Source organism: Chinchilla lanigera, unplaced genomic scaffold (genome assembly GCF_000276665.1).
Source record: "Chinchilla lanigera isolate Chin_1 unplaced genomic scaffold, ChiLan1.0 scaffold00041, whole genome shotgun sequence".
Lineage (NCBI taxonomy): Eukaryota > Metazoa > Chordata > Mammalia > Rodentia > Chinchillidae > Chinchilla > Chinchilla lanigera.
Genome location: NW_004955442.1, coordinates 14,584,097 through 14,590,167, shown reverse-complemented (window position 1 = coordinate 14,590,167; position 6,071 = coordinate 14,584,097). Strand labels below are relative to the sequence as shown.

The 6,071-nt window shown below is 46.6% G+C and overlaps 1 protein-coding gene across 1 annotated transcript in view; it reads left to right on the top strand.

Annotated features, from left to right (window-relative positions):
• The first annotated feature begins 1,935 nt into the window (after nt 1-1,935).
• The window catches only part of LOC102018232 (prostatic spermine-binding protein-like), a 13,164-nt gene continuing 9,028 nt past the window's right edge, over nt 1,936-6,071 (top strand). The window contains exon 1 of the mRNA XM_005391409.1: nt 1,936-2,018. The gene's annotated coding sequence lies outside the window, so the exon portion shown is untranslated. The remainder of the gene's footprint in view (nt 2,019-6,071) is intronic.

The window sequence follows — 6,071 nt, the reverse complement described above, 5'->3', positions numbered from 1 at the left end:
TTTTCCCTTGTCTTGCCCAATTCTGTGTTCGGGACCACATGAACCCGAAAAGAGCCTCTAAAAGGAGCCCACGGCACCCCAGAAAGCTGGTAACAACATCAAAAAAGGGAGTATTCATTAAAGACCCTCCCTCGTTTCAAAACCTGATTTAGATTCTTATATGATTAAGGCCCCTGAGGGTACACTGACCACCAGAAAGGAACAAGGAGGACATTTTTGAGATATCCACACTCCCTAAGATAAATGTCAATAAACATCGTAATCACCGTAGTTCCCTGAACCCCAGGAGTAAGTTTTATGTGCAAAAAAGGCACGCAAACTCATGTCCTTGCAGATGTCTCTGTGACACTGCCCACCTTCTTGCTTGAAGGCATAACTCTATATCTACTTTACAATAAATTCTACCTATGCTTCTGTATGGCCTATGTGTCTTTTTTTACATTATTTCTTTGGGTCACAAGTTTAAATTGGCGCTGCAATATTGACAATGCAAAGTTTTGGCATACATCACAAAATGTGCGCAAAAAAGTACCTGCACAAAGGGCAAAGCAATGCTTAGAATTAGGCTAAAGAGCTGCTGATTTTGCTGGGTGTGGTGGTGAACACCTGTAATTCCAGCCCTGAGGAGGCTGAGGCAGGAGGATCACTACGAGTTCAAAGCCAGCCTGGGCTACATAGTGAGTTCAAGGCCAGCCTGAAATACATAGCAAAACTCTATCTCAAAAAAACCAAAAAAGAAAAAAAAAAAAGCTGATGATTTTAAGCAAACAAAAGGCCTAAAATCGCTGTACAAATATAAAATAAAGTAAGCACTACCATCCACAGAATTATATTTTAAAATTATTGGGGGCTGGGGATTTAGCTCAGCGGCAAAAGCGCCTGCCTGGCAAGCGCAAGTTCGTGAGTTTGGTTCCCGGTACCGGAGAAAAAAACCAGAAAAAACCAATAAAATTATTTGCATAGTTACATATTGACTTGTAAGCAAGTACTATACATGAGCTGTTACCCAAAGGCAGTTCCTTGTTGCATTATAGAACATTTGATTAAGTTGCAAAAAGTATCCTTTTTTGCTATTAGTAAAGAAAACAGTTAATGGGACAGTATGTTGGGGATTGGCAGGCTGTGGCTTGCTGATGCATCCTCTGTGACCTGTCCCCAGGCAACTGCTGGGACCTTCAGATGCGTGCTCTGCAGACTGCTCGAGACCTAAGTGAAACCTGTGTTTCTCCAAGATGGCAGCTGGGCTGCTTTGAGCTGCCGGTGTCTCCATGTGGGCACTATCAACTCACCCAGGCTATGTGTGCATTTGTGTGTCACTGAATGAGTCGCTCAACCCCACTCATGTGTCTTTGCAACAGGCAGCAAAAACGCTACTCAACCTCACTCTCCAAGGGCTGCACCCACCCCAGCCTTTCTTGGGCCAGCAGCAGCTTACAGGGAGACATGAAAGCCACAGGACTTTTCTAGGGTGACCTCGAGGGCAAGGCAAACACAAGCCCCCTCTGTCTTTTTCTCTGGGCTTCCCTCCCAGATGGTGCTGAAGAGGGTCCGGTGGTCCCCTTCCTTTGTGAAGGGCTCAGCGTGATCCTCTCCACCAGAGCTGTGTCTTCCCCAGCTCCCACAGCATCTCTGCTTAAAAACCCTTCCCACCCCAGGTTGCCACAGATGGGCAAGTGCTGGTGTCACCAGATGGGGTCTAAGCTCTCAGAGAGGAAATGGGAACTTCAGTTCACCCAGGGTTTTGTTTACTTTGTTTTTTGTTTTTGTTTTGGTGGTACTTGGGATTGAGCCCAAGAACTTCACCCTAAGCTACATCCCACCCCTCTTTTATTTTTTGAGAGAGTCTCACTAAGTTTGTAGAGGCTATTTTAAATGTAATAAAAATTTCAATCCTATATTTCTAACACGGATATGTTTCCAATACTGTTCAAGGATGAGACTGAGAAGCACAGCTGATTCTCATAATTAGAGAGCTGCAAAACTTAACAAACCCTGACACTCCCAGAGCCAGCCGCAAGGTAAGTGCAACTTCGCCAGACAGTGATGTTTTGCTTACTTTCAAGTCCCAGAGAGTCATCGCCTCAAGGACACCTCTGCCTGGTTTCAGACAATGATTGATTCTTCCTCATGTTATACGATCGTAACCTTATTAGTTATTGTAAGAGTAAATTCTCACCTGGCGTGGTGGTGCACGCCTGTAATCCCAGCACTCAGGAGGCTGAGGCGGGAGGATTGTTGCCAGCTTGAGGCCAACCTGGGCTACAAAGTGAGCTCAAGACCAGCCTGAACTGCATAGTGAGACCCTGTCTCAAAAAGACCAAAAAAAAAAAAAGAAGAAGAGTAAATTCTGCCTAGCAATTAGTGAGAAAGACATGTGTAACCAACTATAGAATGTTACATTATCTACCTTTTTTGTATTTCCTTCTAAAAACCTATGTAAGTGATTAACAACCTCAAAATGATGCTGATGACTTAAAACTAAGATTCGCATCAGCCCCCTAAATGCCTTCCGAAGTTCCTCTGGTGCTGTTGTCTTCCATTTGATCTGGTCCTGAATTCTGCTTCAAGTTTCTTTTTTTCCTTTCCTTTTCTTTTTTCTTTCTTTCTTTCTTTCTTTGTTTGTTTCTTTCTTCTTGAGACGGGATCTTGCTATGTAGTTTAGGCTTATCTTGAACTTACTATGTAGCCCAGGCTGGCCTCAAACTCACAGCAATTCTCCTGCCTCAGCCTCCCGAGTGCTGGGATTACAGGCATGTGTCACCTTGCCTGGCATTCATTAAATTTCTAAATTGCCTAGACTGGTCCTAAAATTGCAAACTTCTTGCCTCAGCCTCCCAGAGTGCTGCCATTACAGGTGTTCAGCACCATGCCCAGCTGCCCAGATAGTTCTTGACTCTTCTTACAGAAAAAGAATCTCAGGACTCATCCGTGGGAGGTACAGACAGATTTTTTATGAGGCAGCACTAGAAAGTAAGAGGCAATGGGAAGGGCCTGCAGCTGTGGGAGCTGGGGAAGACGCAGCTCTGGTGGAGAGGATCACACTGAGCCTTCACAAAGGGAGGGACCAGCTTTTAAAGAGTTAAGGTGGGCTAGGGTCTGGTTGATCATTATCTCAGTTCTGGTTTGCAAAGTGTCTGTCATTGAACTGGGTCTGAGAGGCTCCTGCAGCTGAGATGAGGAATTTAACCTGCCCTAAACGTAGGCCGTTGGAAGCTGGCTGACTCCCTCACAGAAAAAGAATTTTAGGACCTGTCAGTAAAAAGCATGGGAAAGGTTTTATGTGGCAGAAATTAAAAGGTACACACTCAAAGAAATAGAGCACAGACTCTCTCTTGCCTTATGAGCTGGAGCTGGGTATACTTTGGGGGCTCGGGGACATTTTCACGACGGGTGATCTAGGACACGCATTCCCACCCTTGGTCAGGTCGACCGTCTAGCAGGCTGTGTCAGAATGCAAACTGTTTACCTGTGTTTGAGGCTGAGACATGCTGCCCACTAATATTGTTGCTTCCTTGAGCGTGGAGGAAGCATAATTTACACGTGAAGGTGACAGCTCAAGGACAAATTTACAAGCTTATTGTGTCTATAAACCTTTAGGAAGATTTTGGAGTAAGTTTCCAGGAAGGGAAAAAGGCTTGAATAAACTTTGTGGTCTTGGAACTGCAACTTTTCTTTTCTTTTTCTTTTTTTTGTACTGGCAGTCAAACTCAGGACCTTGTGCTTGCCAGGAAGGCACTTGTGCTGCTGAGCTATATCCGTAGCCCAAAGCTACCATTTTTCTTAAAAGTACAATTTTAAAATTTTTATTTCCTTGCCTTCTTTTTTGCCTATTTTTCATTTCTTCTTTTCTCTTTCTTTTTTTTTTTTGTTGGAGACAGGGTCTTGCTATGCTGTTCAGGCTGGCCTTGAGCTCACTTTGTAGACCAGGCTGGCCTTGAACTTGCAACGATCTTTCTGCCTCAGCCTCCAGAATGCTGGGATTACGGGGGTGCGCCACTATGCCCGGCTTTTATTTTTCATTTCTTCTATCTTACTTCATCTCTGGAAAATTCTGTGTCACTTGAGGGGAACAGTCTGTCTCTCTGAGGGGCAGTCTCAGATTTTCCGAGGCTCTGCTGGAATCCAAGATGACCACAGGTTTAGGGAAGTGACTGGAAACTTTTGGGTACAATTGGTAGTTGAATGTCACTGTCTATCTTTTTTTTTTTTTTTGAGACTGAGTCTCACTGTGTAGTTGAGGCTGGCCTTGAACTCATTGTGTAGCCCAGACTGGCCTGGAACTTGCTTCAACCCTCCTGTTTCAGCCTCCCAGGTGCTAGGATTACAGACATATGCCACCATACCTGGCTTCAATCTCTTACTTGACATCTTAAGTCTTGCTGGGCAGTGAGATTAGTTATGAAAATTTAGGGCCAATCAGGCTTTCATAGTCCATTTTTAGAGAGACATTCCCTAAGTGATGAACGTGCTGATATGCAGAACTAAGCAGAGATCTGACCCACAATCTTCAAGTAATAAAGTAGATAGAGAGGAAATGAAGATTAAGCTTTGTAGTTACCTATTGGGCTTCTATAGGATGAACTGAAGAGTCACTTGTTTTATTTTGTTGTGGTATTGGTTTTTATCAAAAAGAGCTTTTAAATCTCTGATTGCCTTCAAAGAAAACCCCAATCATGGTTGTAAACAGAAACAGGTTATGGGCCCGGGAGTTTGATCTCTGACTCCCTGGTGGTCTCTGACTGCATGGGGTGAGGGAGTCAAGGGTGTAGTGGTTGGGGATCGCATCCTATTCGCGCAGAGGTCAGCACTGAGCTCTCTCAAGGACACCGCTGCGGGCACAAGTCCATGAGCCCTGCATGGCCTCCTGCAGGCCCAGCACTAGTGTCAGGTAGGTTCCCTCGGCGACAGGCTGGAATGGAGCTGCCAGTTCAGTATTATGCAAGAGGAGACAGTTCCTGGCTGACACGCAGATGTTGCTTCAGTGAAGAGCCAGGACACGACGAAGGAAGCTCTATCACTCGCTTGGATGCTCCAGGAGGCTGACAGGCTGAACTCTGCCCAAAGGGTGCAGTCACCCTGTCCTGGGGGATGCCAGACCAGGACGAGGAGCAGGAACAGAGGCAGGAGGCCAGGCTGGCAAGGCCACGTCTCTGCACTTGGAATGGATCGGGAAGGAGTTACAGGGACAGGCAGGCCCCGCCTGGGCCTTCGTCTCCAGAGCGAGGGACCCTACGCTGAGTGGGCACTTAAGTAGCCTGGCACTGCGGGTGTGGGCGGTTCAGGAAAGGACACCCCCATGAGGGCGGAGCAGGAGGGGGTACAGGGGTGTGAGTACAGGGTCCACGACTCTCGGGTGAGTCACTTCAATTTTTCCAGCCTTGGCACCCACGTCTGTAAAAATTAGAAATGAATGCTCGCCCCAAGATGCTCATGATGATTAATGAGCAACAATCGTGCACGCACCTGGCATCACACTTGGTCCAAACCAGTACACGATGAATGTGTTTTCTTCCTGTCCTCCTTCCGCCCATTCACCCTTCCTTCATGCGTTCTTCCATCTGTCCATCCATTCATCCTCCCACTCATCCATCCATTCACCACCACCACTAACTCATCCATTCACCCATCCCTTCCCCCCTCCACCCATCCCCTAATTCCTGGAGAAAGATCAGAACAAACACCCAAAACATCTTAGCAGGAACCGGTTCCCACGAGCAGCACTCAGGAACCAACCCTCCCAGCACAGGGCCTCTCAGTGTCTCCCAGCCTCCCTCCTCTGCATCCCCTGCTCTCCCAAACCTCGCCTCACACAGGGGCCCCTGGAGGCACCCAGGTCTGCTTTTCTTGTCTCCTCTGGACAAGATTTCTTTGTGATGCCCTCCTCCTGTCTTCAGGGAGACTCTTTCTCCCTGAAACTACCTTGAATGTTTCGATGTTCCAGTTATCAACCTGAAATCCTTTTACATGTCTAAAATGCATTTTAAAATACTGGAAGCTGGGTGTGGTGGTGCACACCTGTGATCTCAGCACTTGGGAGGCTGAGGCAGAGGATCACTGCAAGTCCAAGGCCA